An 18,290-nucleotide genomic window follows, 5' to 3' on the forward strand; every position below is an offset into this window, starting at 1 on the left:
ATTCTGACCTTCCTTCCGGATATCCTCTCGTTTCGACTGGTCCAACCCTCGTGGCCAATCAACCGGAGCCCATCCCACAGGAAGCTTACCGTGAGCTGCGGTTTCAGGATTGTAATCATGGGAGATCAAAGAGACGGGAAAGCCACCAAATTCACGACACGAAAAGGCCACTAAAAGCCGTCGCGACCAGAAACTATGATTATAGCTGAAAGTGGTTCCTCAACAAAGCTAATATCCTCGACAGAACGAGCTACACAATACACATAGATTAGAACTTCAACAAAACGATTCCTCTCCTCAATTGGTCAAGCATCAAAGCATATACTACGTAATCAAAGCAACACGAGCATTATACATGCACGTTGTCTGAATAAAAACAAACCACGCTAGGGCGTGTGATCCTACAAAGCCTGCCATACCGCGCTTGGCCTCAATAAAAAACAAGTAGCTAAACCTTATGACTACTAAAAGAAATTACGGACAAACACAGAATCTCAAGTGCTCATCTTCCCCTGTCCCTCTTCAACGTCCGTACCAACACTACTACAGTAGCTATAAATCCGTCCTGGTTAGTCTATGCCTTCTCCGATAGTCAGTACCCTTGTGCTAGCGACTGTCTATATGCCTGTACGAATGTAGTTCAACCAACTCGTAAACTGATGCTCCTGGCGTTAGGAGACAAACCGAATATGCAAACTCCGTACACGAGGTCAAAAGGAACATGCACATTTGCCTTGGTACGACACTTACTGACTACATGAATATGATATAACCGTATCCATTCTGAATACAATGCATCTACCAAACCATGCTTCAGTTGCTGCAATATTTCGTGGGTGTGGCCATGAGTCAACCTGCCTGTCTGTCTACAACATTGGACCAAAGGCAAACCAATGACTTCGATTTCTCCATGTATCCTATTACACCGTTTCTGCCTAACAATCTGGCTGGCTTCTATCGTGCAATTTTCATATATCAGACGACTTACACATAGACAAATAAACATACAAACACACCAACCAATTACAATTCCTCAATTTTCATGGAGCTGTAAAAACTTCCTTGAAATCTATATCTACTCCAATTATGTTAACAATTTTTTTACGTCGGCCCTTCAGTTTCATCACCCCTTCAGCCCCGAACAAGTTCGCGCGAACATAATTGACCTACAGAAAAATAACAGCGTTCTTGTAGATGAGCAACTGGACCAGATTCTGAAGGGCCCCACCCCGGGTGATCCGTCACCCAACCTGATTCACCGGGACCCATGCATCACCAGGTCGTCAGCGCGCTGCAATGGCCCGTGTGGCAGATGCCTGATGAAGGATGGTTAATGAACTTTCCCATAGATTTGTAACGTTTCATTAAACTTTGATAAGGAAAGTGTCCTCCTCCTGACCCCTTCCAGGAACGGAGCAATGGACCGTTTCCGGGATGGGGTGGAACGGATGTATTGTGTACGCACAGTAATTTTGGCTCCGCCTAGTGGGAGTGGAACATATATTGCCAAAAAGTAGTTACTCAAGCACCTGGATATGGTTTTGGAAACGGTCAGACGTTCCAAAACCATATCCAGCTGCTTTTTGGCCTATCTTATTACCTGGATGTCTAACCTACATCGACGTATCTTGGAACATGTATTATTGTGTGATTCACGCCCTCTAGTGACGCTTCCGTGTAACAGCCAGGCTTCTCTGTGCCTTTCAAATCTACCAATGGCTTACCTTTTCAATGCATTGATGATGAGTGGTATTTAGTGAGAAGACATACTCTCAACATGTATTATTGTGTGATTCACGCCCTCTAGTGACGCTTCCGTGTAACAGCCAGGCTTCTCTGTGCCTTTCAAATCTACCAATGGCTTACCTTTTCAATGCATTGATGATGAGTGGTATTTAGTGAGAAGACATACTCTCAAAATATAACTCTGGCAGCCCAGAGGCTGAATTGATGTTAGGCTCTACATAGATTTAAAATCAGCGTACCAGTTAATAGAATATGATAAACAATCGAATTACTAGAAGAAAGGCTTGATTAAAACTGCTAGGCCTTGTACAATTAGATCTTTTCTTATGTACGTGTGAAAAAAATGAAAAGAACATTGACATGTGAAAGACATTCTCGCTTTTCATTAAAATATAAAAACGCTCGCGGTATATTCTATATCTATGCATAGCATCAGTTATTTCCCTACCGCAACCCTCAACGTCAATGTTCAATATACCAATCAACAGCCAAGACATGATCATCACTGGTCACTAGTTATAAAGTGTGGATCGGGTTGGAGGATTCAACAAACACAGGACTAAGTCACGTCTCATGCTACTAAACCAGACTATAAGCCCAGCCTAGATCACTCCATTATCAATCTTAACTAGCTATACAATTTCCTTCTCAACAACAATTTGAAAAAAAAAGACATGCAATGCATTAAGATACTGTATGCTGCTGAGTCAGACACAGAATTCTATAGAGATAGTGTTTATGTGACGGGGTTTGTAAGTACTACTGGACAATCGTGACGCTGATAAGATGGGAGGCGGCTGTCTTTTGATGTATGATGGAATTGAGATCATCGACATACCACAGTCATGTCAGTATGACTTTTTTCCGCTCGAATTTACAGCTCACACTCGGTTCTTCAGACAGTGTAATAAAGAAGTGGTATTGTGTGTGTGGTGGTTCACGTGAAAAAGACATAAATCTAACATGAAAGGACATCGGCTTCTGCATTCAGAAGATCACGCGTGAACAACGCATGGATGCACCGGGATGTCCAAGAGTCTGTGGTGGCATGAAAGCAACGGTAACCACGGGTGGACCAACGCTACAGCCCGTAATTGGGCATTTATGCCATACTATTTGTTTGAACCTTTGTTTATACTAGTATTGTGATTTCCATGGTGGCTGGATTGTGAACTAGGGCCGGTTTCAGCCCCATGCTGCATTGAAATCCAAATCCTTGTTATGTATTCCCACATGATTTAGATATAAAAAATTTCGTCATTTCCGCACCTCACAGTTTTGAATAGTCCTAGAGATGCGCGAGATTAATGACAGTATAGCGTCTTATTTTTAAACAACGAAGTGATGAGTAGTCTGAGAAGCACAGGGGCCCTTAAAGGTGATTTGTGAACACGGTTAACACGCTGATGTTGTTATTTGTTATAATCAGATAGTCCCAGTCGGCTAATCTGATAAACATCTCTCTATATTTACCGCCATATACTTCACATGACTAACGCAGACAATAGGGTGATACTATGGGCAATAAAGTATCTTAAACGAAACAAGTTGACAGGCTTGAGCTTGACAATCACACTTTTTACATTTAATAAGCCACAGTTTATCGTACAGTTTAGACTCCTAACAATTTCATTGTACTATCTAGGTTAGGCTATAGCTCTTGTGTTGACATCCAGTTTGTTGCGTTTGTATGATACATGTACTACTTCCAAGTCGTCATGTAATCTTTTGTAGGGTTATCGGTAAAAACTTTTGCAGTATGTCAAACTTATGCCGTTTCAGTCTGAGGACATTGTATCAATATTATGGATTGTTCATTGAATACGTAAACCATGCATAAACACATTTTTATGTGAACAAGCCTATTACTATAAAAAAAATAGGTGACTTCAGTCGCACATTCAGTCGCAAATTTGCAAGTTTGGACTTGCCAATCTGGGGCGGTAATGTGCTTTATTGTGTTTGTTTGTTTGTTTGTTTTCTTGTTCTATACAGCAAGGTACTAAATAAACTGATCTTGATTTTGTGAGTCCGAATGATTTTAGATTATCATAGGATGATTTAGTGTCTGTATTCTGGGTGGCTACATGTTCGTGGATAAGTAGTGCATGACGCACCACCGTGTCGCAAGGCGCGCAGAATAATTGCGTTGGCATTTAGCCTGACAATGTGAAGTGACGGGGGCGCGCACCCGAGCAGATGGACGGGAAATTAAAGATCACAGGTTGTTCATCCGTCAGCGGAGAGAGGAAATGATAAGGGAGAAGGCGGGTAATGTATAAGAATAATTTGCTGGTAGTTTAGTAGATACTTTCGTTGCTTGGTTGCTTGCTTGGTTGCTTGCTTGGTTACTTGCTTGCATGCTTGGTTGCTTGCTTGGTTGCTTGCTTGGTTACTTGCTTGCATGCTTGCTTGCTTGCTTGGTTGCTTGCTTGGTTGCTTACTTGGTTACTTGCTTGCTTGCATGCTTGCTTGCTTGCCTGCTTATTTGTTTTCTTGTTTACATGCATGACGTTTTTCTCAGGAATAGTTTACAATGATGTTTAGCACAACAAGAATACAGGCCACGGGACGACAAAACAAACACTACAGAAGCCTCGGAGATTCCAGACACCCCTTCCAGCAATGGAGCAGCCCAAAGCGAGGTTAATGACCTCTCCCTCCAGCCGACCAGAACGCGTCACGGCGGACTCCCTCCAAGATCAAGTGCTCATCTCCACCGACATCTAAAGTGGATCCCGACTCGCTTCATGGACCGCCACGATCCTCAATCGGAAGGGATCGATAGGATCGCTTCTGTGGAAACAGCATCCATCTCGCCCTCGAGAAATGGTTTGTTACATGGAAGTGCGGTTCTACAGATACAGAAGCAGGTGTGTTACACCGAAGTGCGGTTATACTGGTTCTACAGATACAGACACATAAGCTGGTATGTTAAACCGACGGGTGGTTACGTATACTGGCTCTACAGATACAGATACAGAAGCTGGCGTATAACGTCGAAGGGCGGTTATACCTTCTCTACAGATATAGATATGGATACAGAAGCTGATGCACTTGTGTTACACCGAATAGAGGTTATACTGGCTCTACAGATTCAGACACAGAAGCTGGTGGGTTACACCGAAGGGTGATTATACCGGCTCTACAGATTCAGAAGCCGATGTGTTACACCGAAGGACAGTTATACCGTCTCTGCAGATACAGATACAGAAGCTGGTGTAAGTGTGTTACACCGAAGGGTGATTATACTGACCTACCAGATACAGATGCAGAGCAGGCATCTTGCTGGTGTTTCAGAATTGTCGTTGTATTTTTTTATGATTACGCTTAGTACGAGAGGTTCTGTAATATCTAATATATAAGTTGATGAAGGTTAGACATCCAGGCAATACGATACACAATATATCAGTTACTCAAGCAACTAGATAGATTCTGTAGCAATATCTGTAACGAAATCTGTAACTTATAACAAAGGCTCGATTTATAATATCGAGTCGACATCATATCGCCTAATGGCTCCAGGTCGACTACAATTCGACTAAGAAACCATAGAAACGCTTCTCTAAACCGAGCCTTGAAAAATCTATCCTGTTGCCGATTAGTTGTTATCTTGTGTTCTTAAATTTCTTTGTTTTGTGCACTCTAAACGAGTGCCTGATGATGTACGCCTTGTAGACAGATAGAGCAATTGGACAAGAATAGGTGCTATTGGAGCTTGTATTAAAGGTCAAAGGTAAAACGATCCTACTCAGAAAGAAGCTAATCGCAAAGCTGTGCGCTGGTGCTAACCACTGTTAAAGTATAGTTTCTCCGAAGGTGCAGAGTTGCTAGCGATGACTAAGGGCGTAAAATACGGGAATTAGAACCTGAATCACTGCGTCACAGTATAATATCGATAGAGGACGCTATAGCACTTCTAGCTGAAAAACTAGAACAGGCACAGCAACTACTATCCCGGCTGGAAAACGAAGCTGGAAAAGTTGGACTACATCTAAACGCTAAGAAAACCAAAATGATGACCTTCAACCAGAAAACACCTGTCATCATTCGGTCCAAAAGTGGTGATATCGTAGAAGTGGTCAGAAACTTCAAATATCTTGGCTCAATGATGCAGAGTTCAGAAACAGACTTAGAAGTCAGGAAAGCTCTTGCCTGGAAAAGTTGTCACAAGCTAAACAAGATATGGAAATCCAATCTTCCACGCAGGATTAAAGTAAGGTTATTCATTGCCACCGTGGAATCTGTACTGTTATATGGCTCGGAAACGTGGACCTTAACCAAGTCACTCGAGAAAAGGTTAAATGGCTGTTACACCCGCATGTTACGCGTGTGCCTAAACGTTTCATGGCAACAAAAGCTCACGAACGAGCAACTGTACCAAGACATACCATCAGTCACCAAGAAAATACAACAGCGCAGATTGAAACTTGCTGGGCATTGTGTTAGACACCCTGAAATCCCTGCACACCATCTTGTACTTTGGGAGCCTACTACTAAAGGAAAAAGAGGTAGGGGAAGACCCAGGGTGACCTACCTAGACAATCTACGTAGTGACACAAGTCTGCATGATACCAAAGAGCTACAAAGGGCCATGGAGGACCAAGTGCATTGGAGGAATTTCTCTGGATTGGTTCGAGCGGGAGCTCGAACTAAGTAAGTAAGTAAGTAAGGACGCTTCTACAGCTAGAATTATTGCGTTACATTATGATATCGCCAGAGGACGCCTCTATCACATGGGTCACTAACATGGAGAAATACCGTAATGCAAAACACCTTTTGAGCAGTATATGTACAGCGTATTAAGCCAAGTGATCCCAATTCTTATCATAAGTAACGAACGCCGTAAGTCATATTGACGACAATAAACCATGGTCAACAGACTTTGCACAACAAATACATATTTACTCGTCCAACGTTGAGATGCCAACGTTCCTTGCGCTGCCTTTCACAAGGAAATGCTGTGGCCGGTTCTACTGCTAGGTGGCGCTACAAGTAGCAAGGATGTGATCCCAAACGTTGGCAGGTGCATTTCTCTTTCTTACGTCCAAAGAACTTTGCTAACATAGTATGGCATCAGTAAAGGGGAGCGTTCGTTACTTGTTTACGCTATTTGCATTCCCTATGTCCCGATAAATTGAATGTTATTTCTTTGTTTGTTTGCTTGCTTGTTGGCTTAAGCCTCTGTTCATTCATGAAAACTCAATTGGTCTGCTGATCGCTTTTCATTGAATTTACAAGAATAGGTAAGAAAATACAAGCTATAGCAGATACAGATCACGTGCCTGAAGTTTTAGTATGATCTATAATGTAAAAGTATGATTTGAAAGACAACAAAACAAAAACAAATTACAAACTAGAAAGGCAACATTTTTGAAAAAAAAAATGCAGGATGTGGGCGAAGGGAAAAGAAAGCAAAAATCGCAAGAAAAGAGCAACAAGAAAGGCAACATTTTCGCGAAAATGCAGCAAAAAGAAAAATTAACTAGAAAGGCAACATTTTTGAAAAAAAATGCAGGATGTGGGCGAAGGGAAAAGAAAGCAAAAATCGCAAGAAAAGAAGCAACAAGAAAGGCAACATTTTCGCGAAAATGCAGCAAAAAGAAAAATTAAAAAACATTATCTGTCCACGGATTCGATCCCGGAGCGCTAGTTTATACAACATGTTACTGGCACACGTTTTAACCATCCTCACACTCAGGGTTGACATCGCTGCAAAGCCTAACGATATCACCCCTGACAAATCAGCCAGGGTATTTGGGTATTTGGGGCGCCCTGCTTATGAATATTAATGAGCTTGCCTGATTTGTCACGGGCCAATCAGCGACCGGATTGCAAGTTTCGAACAAACAGCGTACGGCGCGGCGTGTACAAAGATCTGTATTTCTTTGCGTGATGGTAATGTTTTTTTTATCGTATGCTAGGTCGGTACATATATACGGTGATGCCGTGGTTACCCTATACCCACAGAACCGACAAATGTTAAATTTGGTACCTGATAAAGACGTCTGGACGCTGAAAGAACGTTACGCCGGTACTGTTATCTTGCTCTTGAATATTAATGAGTCGCCTTATATGGCGCCTTCCGAGCTTCCGACAACAAGAAGCCAAATACCCAAATACCCTGGCTGATTTGTCAGGGGTGATATCGTTAGGCTTTGCCGCGATGTCAACCCTGAGTGTGAGGGTGGTTTTAACAGGTATACAAATGTATTGCGATGCTTGAACACGTCCGTTCACCGTTGAATTTGCAAGATTCCAAGGTCCAATTTTCTGAAGATAACGTTTTTGTGTGAAAATTTATCAATCTCGTTCATTCCATGGCGGGCAACTTCTTCCTTGAGCGCTTGTTTGGTCGTCTCAGCTGCTATAGTGTTGTCAAACTGCATGCCGAATGCCATTTTGTGTCCTGTGCGTTGATTGGTTCAGTTCTGCGTACACCCGAGACAGTCCGCGACTTTGTCCCAATCAAAAAGCTGGAAACGCGGAGTATATGTTGACAGCCTCCATTTTTTCTGAGTTCTGATTGGCTATTATCAAAGTCGATGCCGATTGTGTTCTGTGCGTTGATAGGTTCACCTCTGACGTAAAACCGAGAAAGTGCGACTGTAAGCCAATCAAAAAGCTTGAAACGTGGAGTGCATGTTTACAGCTTCCATTTTTTCTGATTTCCGGTTGGAATATGCAAATATCTGAGGAAAAACTAAATGTTGGGCTTCGCCCACATAATTACAATACAGTAATTACAATACGATGTTGCGAAAACAGATTAGCACTGTAAAACTGAAATGTAAGGCACTGGTATTTCAGTGTCATTACATTTCAGTTTTACAGTGCTAATCTGTTTTCATTGAATCACTTGAATCACCGAGATCTAACAAGATAAGAGAATATCTACCTACCGACCGAATCCGCAATTTGTTGGTCATACCTCCGGCTGTTTTCTATTTAGAAATCACTTATTACTTTTTGAAAAGGAAACGGAAGCCTAGAAGGCAACAGTCGGAGGGAGTCTATAACGGTGGCTTATCAGTAGCCTGGATGTGACTCACATGAAGTTGCACCTGCAGGACATGTGGCGGTAATCCGTACACGATATTTTCTACCTCGTAGTCTGCGTGGCCAACTTTCCCCCACATTATGGTCAACTCCTGCCACTTAATTAACTCGTAAGCTTAATGGATATCTGGCGGAGACTCCCAAGTGATTTGTGTCGTGTCTGCCACTTTATTTGTGTCGTGTCTGCCACTTTACAATGATCGGTCTTACGTAAAAGTGCAAGGCTGATGTTTTATAATTTGTTTTGTATCTGTTGCCATGTATTAGTTGGGTTTTCATGAGAAGACTGCCTCGTCGTGGTGCGATTTGGTAATAATTTATATTGCTGTTTCGTAATGTGCAACGGTTCTCATTAGCAACGTTATCTTGTCTAATATTGTTGAAGACCTCTGGTCTTTGCTTTCAAAAGATGTTGTTTGTAAGGGTGTTATGTCGCATCGGTCAAATTTTCTTGTGTTTCCGGTGAGGATGCTGCAATAATGACTTACTAAGATTGCAATCCTTATTTTTCCCAACTTGTTTCGTAACGTCTGTCTTGCATGAATAAGAGTTTTCCCTAATAAGGCTGTCTGGTGGTGGTGTTGTTTCGTAATTACTGTTTCATAAGAGCCCGGGCAGGTGGTTATCAAGTCTAAGCCACTCATCGGCCATAATTTGACTTGAGAAATCTGGGGCATTAGGATTAGCATGGTCTCCGAAGGCTTCATTACACAAAATGTAAAATATATCTCAGAGTCTTACATCATTTCCAACCCAGTAACAAAATTTAAACCCTATTGAATGCATCGTTACGTTTGGGGTAATGAATCTCGATTTGGCTGTCGAATCCAGTCGGGATTTGGTCCGCGTCTTGCACGTTAAAGGTTGGGACTACAGCGAGTCGTCAGTTAGATACATTGGTTTTCATCGCAGAACCGGTAAACCTCCTTCAGTAATAGTGACAAGTTTTGTGCAGTGAGTAAAAGCTGTCTAAGACCATACCATATATAGGTTGATCTACTCACACTGGGATGGATCGGTTGTCAGTGTAAACACAGGGCGTAAGCACTTAACGTCCCAGTCTGGTTGACATCCCTAGCCGAAGACGGGTACTATATCTTTCCACGGGTGTGAATTCTTGTGGAAATTGAATGAAGTGAAATGCCTTACCGAAGGCCATAGCGCTGGACCCTGCTTGGGATTCCATTCTGAATCAGATACCCTAACCACAGCCATTATTGGTGGGTACGTCTGACGCATTGGCATACACATCACATAACATGCATTTATGTCTATGACGAGCAGCATGGCATTTTCTATCACAAGGAAAGCTAGGGGGGGTTCACCACTTCTTCCTGACATCAAACTCTATCTGACACACACAAAAAATAAATAAATTCTGGCATACGCCAAAAAGTTGTTACTCAAGCAACTGGATATGGTTTTGGAATATGACCTCAAGCAACTGGATATGGTTTTGGAATATGACCGTTTCCAAAACCATATCCAGTTGCTTGAGTAACTACTTTTTGGCGTATCTTATAACCTGGATGTCTAACCTACATCGACGTAAATTCCAGCATGTTTAGGACAAACGATATCACAGCAGGTACGCTGCATTGCCGAGGAAAGCCGCCAGGAGGCCCATAATTAATCATGACTTTTGCTAGACACATACCAAGGAGGTTATATCCTCCTTGCACATACCAAACAAATCACGATCCAACCCAATAAAAGATATGCTGACCACAAGTATCTGGAAATACACACACAGACACACCTAAAATAATACCTCCATGTTTCATGGGGGTAAAAAGGAAAACACCCTTTACCTTATCTACCGTATTTTGCATTTCCACCCCCAACATGATGATAATTAGCATGAATTAGCATCTGTCTTAAATTCGTGAACTCACACGGCCTCTTTATATCTCGATTAGTTGTAAGATGTTCGTTGTCACAACAATCTCAAAACATACAAGTTTTACATTTTCAGGAAGAATCTATGTGTGGACACGACAAACGTGTATGGACTTTCTTGGGGTATTTGATAACTGCAATATCCCGCATATTCCATTCAACATGATAAGGGTATCGCATTGTTGTTAAAAGCCGGTGACTTCATTTGAACTGCAATATCTAACATTTTGCGTAACATGTTGACATTTCAACCAACGCGCGGAGGTTATTGAAAGTATGATCACAGCGTTGTTCTGGCGTCAGTAGATGCAACCCATGTCTGAGATCATTAGGTTGTTTGTACCTTGGCGTCTTTTCCAGCGGTGCGTAGGATGATGACACTCTTAGTCCACTGAAGTGGCAACCCTTGAGCGACGAGACTTCTAAATAGTAGTCTAAATGGATTTTATTGATAACGATGTGTGTTTTGTACGTTTCTTGCATTTTATTTCATCTTCCAAACCATACTCACCCACCGTGCATTCACGGGGTCACTTCTTTATATCTTGATAAGGCTTAGGTCACATTCAAAAAAAGGGGCCCGGCCGGGCAGCTATCGGGAGCGAAAAACATTATATTAAAGACATAAAAATACACAAAATGTCAAAATAAGATTCAAGGGCATAATTTGTGTATTTTTCTTGGTATACAATTTGATTTCTCGTTTTTTTAAACATCCCGGCCGGGCCCCTGCTTGGAAATGTGACCCAGGCCTAAGCTTGTAGATCATCATCATCATATTTTTGTAGATACGTTGTCACAACAATATCATAACAGATTTTGCATTATGATGAATCTATGTATGAACGCGACAAAAGTACACGGGCCTTTGTGTGGTATTCTAGAACTACAAATTTCAACATATTCTGTTGCAAAAAAACATATCCATTTCATCCTCCTAACGCCCGGTCCCCAACGGCATTAGCCTCTTAGTAACACAGGAAGTTTTGACACGACTGTGGTCCCTCTGCGTAGGAGAATGCTCCATTTGAACTGCAATGTTTGACAGTTTAGATACATTTTACATACCAAGTTGACATTTCAACAACCACAGTGTTGGTTTTTACATGCGTCAGTAGATGCAATTTGATTCCTGAGATCAGTACGTTGCTTGTACCTTGTAATTTAGATACATTTTACATACCAAGTTGACATTTCACCAAACCCCCGGGCGTTATTAATATTATGATCATGTTTTTTACTTGCGTCAGTAGATACGATTTGATTCCTGAGATCAGTACGTTGCTTGCACCTTGCTGTGTGAAACAGAGCTGAGTGCGATGATGCGTGCGGTAGACATAACTGAGCGACCAGGCATCTCAAATAAAGTAGTTTAAACAAGGTTTTACTAAAGGTCCTTGGTTCAAACGACTTCCATCGCTACGAAATTGTCTTTGTACGTTTTGTGTTTGTTGTCTTTCATGTCAAACTCATCTGCCATGCATTCAGGCTTTTGTGGTTTCTTCGTATCTTCATTAGTTCTAAGATATCTCAAAACGGCTTTTGCATCATCATCGACATAATTTGCAATGATTAGCAGGGCCTTTCGTGAGTATTCTACTGTATTTCTACATCTACAACATTCAGCATGTGTTGATGTGTTATCTAACACGTTGATGTTATTGCACTGCTAGCTGTTTTTAAACGTCACTGTCAACTTTTGCAATTTATAAACATTTTACATGTTGAGATTTTGCCAAACTCGATGTTATTGAATGTACGACCAAAATTATCCTGGCCTCTTAAGATGACCTTATTTCCGAGATATGTAAAATGTTTGTTCCTTTGTCTAGGCAGTGAAGGGTTAGAAATGCCCCATTTGCCGAAACCTTTGAACGACCAAAAATCTCAGTAGTTGTTTGAAAACTTTCCCAGATAAAGAAGTATATTTCGTGTGATGTTCCCTTTCCACAAGGGATGTTTCAGGTAGAAGACTTCATATAAGCAATTTGCGTTCTTGCCCAATGCAGCATGTAAATGTAAATCGAGTTTGATCTTTTCGAGTGCAGTGTTCCATACTTTGATGTTTGTGTGTGGCGAGGCGTTCAGAGATAGCGCACCCACTTCATTTCCACTCCACTCCATCTGTAAACCTACAGGCTTCATTAACACACCAAGGTGATGTTGCCATGTTGTGTTCAAAGCAATTCAGTAAAAGGAAACCCTTGAGTGCTTCCTTGCGTACGTTGGGCCTATGGGGTAAATTAAACCTTAAAGCACTCATGCTCATCAAACGGCATGTATTACCTGAGGCAAGAATGTCGGTTTGTTTTCTTCACGATGTAAAGGTCTTTGATTTACTCCCACCCATCCATGTGATGCGGGAACGTGATTTGTAACCTATACAGGTGCATAAGCTGATTCTCTTTTCAAGAATTAAGTGAAAACTGACATACATAAATATTTTTAATTATTTTTTACACACGCAAACTTACACGAGCAGGAAGCTGCAGCATTGGGTATCATAAAAACACTGCATAAACATACAAATGCAGGTTATATTACAAACGATCGGCAAGTAAACAGTCGGAAGGCCAGCAGGAGACCCATTAACATTGCGAAGCAATTGAGTTATTGTACAGTCTTACAGCTAATAAATAAGCCGCCACACTGAGAAAACATTACCATAGAGGCCTCCTGAAGATTGTCTTGAATACCTGAATATCTGCAGTGTATGTACCTCAGGATTAATGATACTAAATTGGTCCTTTTTTATATCACTTTAAAGTCATGTATTTTTTCTCACTTGGTGGAACATTGGCACACGGAGCAACTATGAGAGTCGTTACTAGTTGGACTAGCTAAGCTTAAATGCGTGTTTCATACGACACTGCAATATTATGTTTTTAGTGATTGAACAGAAACATTTCAACCAATTACTCGTAGTTCCGGATCTGGCAACAGTGGAATTGGTCCCAACTTGCCAGAGGAACCTTGAGCCAATTCAGCTGATTGCTTCGGCCGCCAGATGTGGCCAACGCTAGCGGCGGGAAAAACGACGAAATTTTGACAGGTCACTGAACGTACAGCTGAGGAGACATCAGCAAGTATCAAGTATGTAAGATTAGACCATGCTTATAAATACGTTGTATTTCAGCATAAGCGGCACAAATAAACTGCTGTCTGAAAAAAATTCTTGTGTCGTCTTGTCTGCGCCGCGCAACGTACCATTCGAAGTCGACAAAAAACATTGAATGGATTTCGCAGCACTCACATTTGAATGACACCTCTTAATATACATGTACATCGCAACACATACGGTTGAACTGACATGCTGTTAAATTCGTCTGATTCGTCTAGCCTCCTAAGAAGGCTATGGTAATAACATAGTCAAATTCCCGAGCCGGTGTAGGGTCGCGCTTGTTTGGTGGTCGTTTATTTACACATCATGGACTTACAAAATCTTGATCTTTCATTGCGCTAATTTCTGGCGGTTCAGACATTATCTTCATGGATTATGAGAAGGATAAATTTTATCTCTTAAAATTATTATTTTTTTTGCCATTGGCCATTTTGGAAATGCATGACGAACTCTGGACTTATCTCAATTCAGTGCATACATGTACTATTATTTTCTCTTCCTGGTGACTTACGAACTCGTTTTACCAAGCCTGTTTTGTTAGAGTTTTGAAAGTCTGTCTAAATTTTAAGCCCTTCAATAGCAGAATGTTTTTGGATCTTCACCTCAAGACCTCATGACCTCAAGGAAAATCGGCGTGCAGGCCGATTCGAGCTTCTCATGGATGCCCAAACAAATGTTCTGTTCAAACAAACAATCCAATATTTTAACATGTCGTTCACAATGTTTGCTATTTGTATCTATTACTGATTCATTATTGTAATGTAATCGCTATTCAGACTACCAGGAGGAATGTTATGCCTGTTGTTTGATAATAAACCAGTATACCAACTTGAGAGGCATAAAAGACTGAAGCTTGTTGGTAAGAGCTTGGCTTTGTGTACGGAAAAAGTGCATAAACGTTTTATAATGGCAGTTGACCTTTCATTGGAATATGGTACCTTGTAACAGACCACGGACTAGCCTCTACCAGGCTCCCTGGATCGGTGGTCTAATAGTAGAAATTGAACAAATAAAGTCAATACAGCGCTAGGGGCGTCAGTTGACTCCCCTACAATTAGACCAGCTATCCGCGGAGCATGGTAGGGGCTACCACGGACACAGACGAGGCATACTTTGTTTGTTTGACGATTGAGTGTAATAGTATGTGATTGCTGCGTAGATAAGTCCGATGATGCGATTCGAAACGACAACTAAAAATGATGTATCAAGTTCCTAAAACAGTACTAGTCAGTAACAATTGATGAATAGAATAGAAGGCTTTTTCTTCAGTAGTGGCTACTGGTTCAGCGGTATTTTGCCAGGCTTAATCTATCCCAACGTTACAACGTTAAGCACCTGTCTAACCCATGAAAGAAGTCATTGATTTTCCCTAGTCTCTGGAGCCCAATTACAGAATCTTCTCCTCCCGTGAAAGCAATCCATTTCATTTTCAGTTCTTTCGTTTCGTTTTTCTGCATTATTATCCACTCGCGATGTGACAAGACTCGACAGGCTGCCGATTGTAGGAACAGTACATGAACGCATGCGTCTTCATTATACATGTATGTCCACACTGCGTCGTGATGGAGACACAGCAAGTCACCTGTGAATCGATTCGTCGATGTTAAGAGGCCCGGATGGGTGAAAGGCATGCGTAGCAATCAGAATATTATGCAAGCAAAGCACTGGCACGACTTGGCTGGGTCCTCTACCCATTCTCACTCACTGACTCACTGACTCACTGACTGACTGACTCACTGACTCACTCACTGACTCACTCACTGACTCACTCGCTCACTCACTCACTCACTCGCTCGCTCACTCACTCACTCACTCACTCACTCACTCACTCACTCACTCACTCACTCACTCACTCACTCATTCACTCACTCACTCGCTCGCTCACTCACTCACTCACTCACGTACTCACTCACACGCCCACTGGAACACGCCCGATACCACGGTGTAGTACACCTAACGCCGATAATTCTAATCCATTAGTTGGCGTGATCTTGAGAGAGCTTACTCTCCAGACAGAGGTTAGGATTCGTCTTGTTTCTGACGTCATTTTGGACGCTTTTATGCGGCGTTCAGTTTGCCAGGGTTTCGTTACGTCGGCCAGACAAAGCCGGGGAATAAACTCTGTTTGGAGAGTACATGTGTCTTGGGTATTGCAGTCCCCGTGGGCCCAATTTTAGCCTTTCTGATCTGTCAACCTTTCACTCTATAAACAGTTGTATTGGCCTAGTTTATTTCCTGGAGAATTGCGGTTGCGACTGGACGAGTGAGTGGGGTGGGCCAGAACCGAAGTGCTTTATAACCTTTATTTCTATTCTCCAAGCAGACGTTTCGGTCAGAGCTATCTTGTGGAGTTCTAGATTTCCCTAACAGGCTCGTTCTCACTGAAATGTGCAAAATAGCGATTTTAGTCTCGAAAACTCAGTCAAAACTGCCTGGTTGTTTAGGAAACTTCCAATAATATAACGATAGCCAACAAATGACAACTTATATTTTACGACTCATTGGCCACACATTGTACCAGGTAATATTGTCGTGCAATAAAGTTTTGCCTGTATTAAAGGCGGGTAACACATTTACCGGTAACTTGTGTTACAACGGTACACTTAATCTTTTCTTCTTCTAAATGATTTTTTACGACATCACTTCGGTATAAGACTTTAGAGAACATTTACGCCGCGCCGAATACAAAATTGAATGTTATCTACACCATAGAGATTTTGACCGACTACCCAACTTTTGTCGGATGAAAATTAGTTTACGCCCAGTAGAGATAGAAAGGGGACGTTATAAACGCTGCAAATTCAGAAGTGTTTAAGCACTATTCAAATAACCAACAACAATCATATTTTCGTGGCTTAATTTCATATATAATTGTATTTTCTATATTCAAAAAAAGGTGGGGTTGTCTTTATATGGCCTTCACATTGAAACCAAATCAGCAGGAATCAAGCAGAGCCAGCCGGAATGAAGACTGCAAAATGTGTGCCACGTTCGGGAGGGAATTCTATATAGACCTAATACTAGTACATGCACTTGAGGGGCGGAATGAGCCAGAATGCCGTCTGAATGAAAATTCTTGTATTTTCCTGGTACATTCTAGAAATTCTCACTGCATTCCAGATATTTGTTTTCATTCTTGTGGTCTATCGATTCTCCATCGAATGAGAACAGAATGTCTACTGTAGCCGAGGTTTAGAACAAGCTCCTCCATGACAGTATACGCAACCACATAGACCATATCCTTTTATTATAAACATCATTGTGGGGATTTCTCATCATTTTACATAGCCTGGAATCCAGCCGTATTGTGCTTTGGTCGCTCCCCTGAGGTACGCTTCCTGCCAATACGACTGGCATTCGTTAGCATTCGAACGGTCGGCTTTCGTACAGGAAGCAGAGCGACCAAAGCACGACACGGCTGGATTCCAGGCTACATTTTACAGTGATTTTTCATAAATTGACAACGCTAGTGCTGAGATTTCCAACAACATGTTCATTTAGTCAAGAAACAGTGCCGCACGTCAGTGAGAGTGCACGAGAAAATCGGGGAAATTAACACAACAGTGCCGCAGTGAACGAACCCAGCAATGCCGCAAGCGTGCCCCAAGTGCAGTGAGAGTGCACTTTAAGGGAGCCTAGTACCACCCTCCGTAGTGACCGCTGGCTCAATACTTTCGCGAATCTATTGAGCCATCGGTCACTACGGAGGGTGGTACTCAGGAAGGTCACTACGGAGGATGGTACTCAGGCTACTCCTGAGAAGGAATCAGCTGAAGGAAGATTCAAGGAAGGGCAAAGTTGCGCACAGCATACTCAGACGGATAATTGAAGACTTTACAAACCATCAAAGGGACGTTATAAAAGCTACTGGTTCAGAACTAGACAGAAGCGACTGTGCAAATACTATACAATCAAGAAGTGGCCTCATTCACGTAGTCGAGACGGGCAGGCACAATTGGAGATAATGCCAGCCGTGACTAGTATATCATCTTCACTGAAATGTAATCAGCCCAACGGAAGCGTAGGCACCTAGGAGGAGGGAGGGAATCATGTTACAACTGGTCATCATTACGGCGGACGACATAACTGAACCGAACAATGGTGATTCCTAATTTGAACCAAGGACGTTATATCTGATATAACGTCCTTGTTTGAACAGACCCGTTAAAAGTAAATTTCTGCCCCAGAGCCAATCCCACTCTGTCTTGAATGCAGCCCCAGGCATTTTGTCGCTCACGTTGCATATCATGTTCCGGCCGGGCCACTGAACTACAAAATTTAACCTGAATTGAAACTAGATCGCACGCCAATCATGCCATGTGTCCAACCACTAGCGTGTAACGATGCTTCGGCACTCCACAAAACGTTTTCTTTATACCTATGTGTCCTATGATTTTGGTCTACATTGTATGAGTCAGTAACGGATTTCTTTGCTTAATAACTAGTTTTATCTAGAATGGGAAAC

Source organism: Branchiostoma floridae, chromosome 6 (genome assembly GCF_000003815.2).
Source record: "Branchiostoma floridae strain S238N-H82 chromosome 6, Bfl_VNyyK, whole genome shotgun sequence".
NCBI lineage: Eukaryota > Metazoa > Chordata > Leptocardii > Amphioxiformes > Branchiostomatidae > Branchiostoma > Branchiostoma floridae.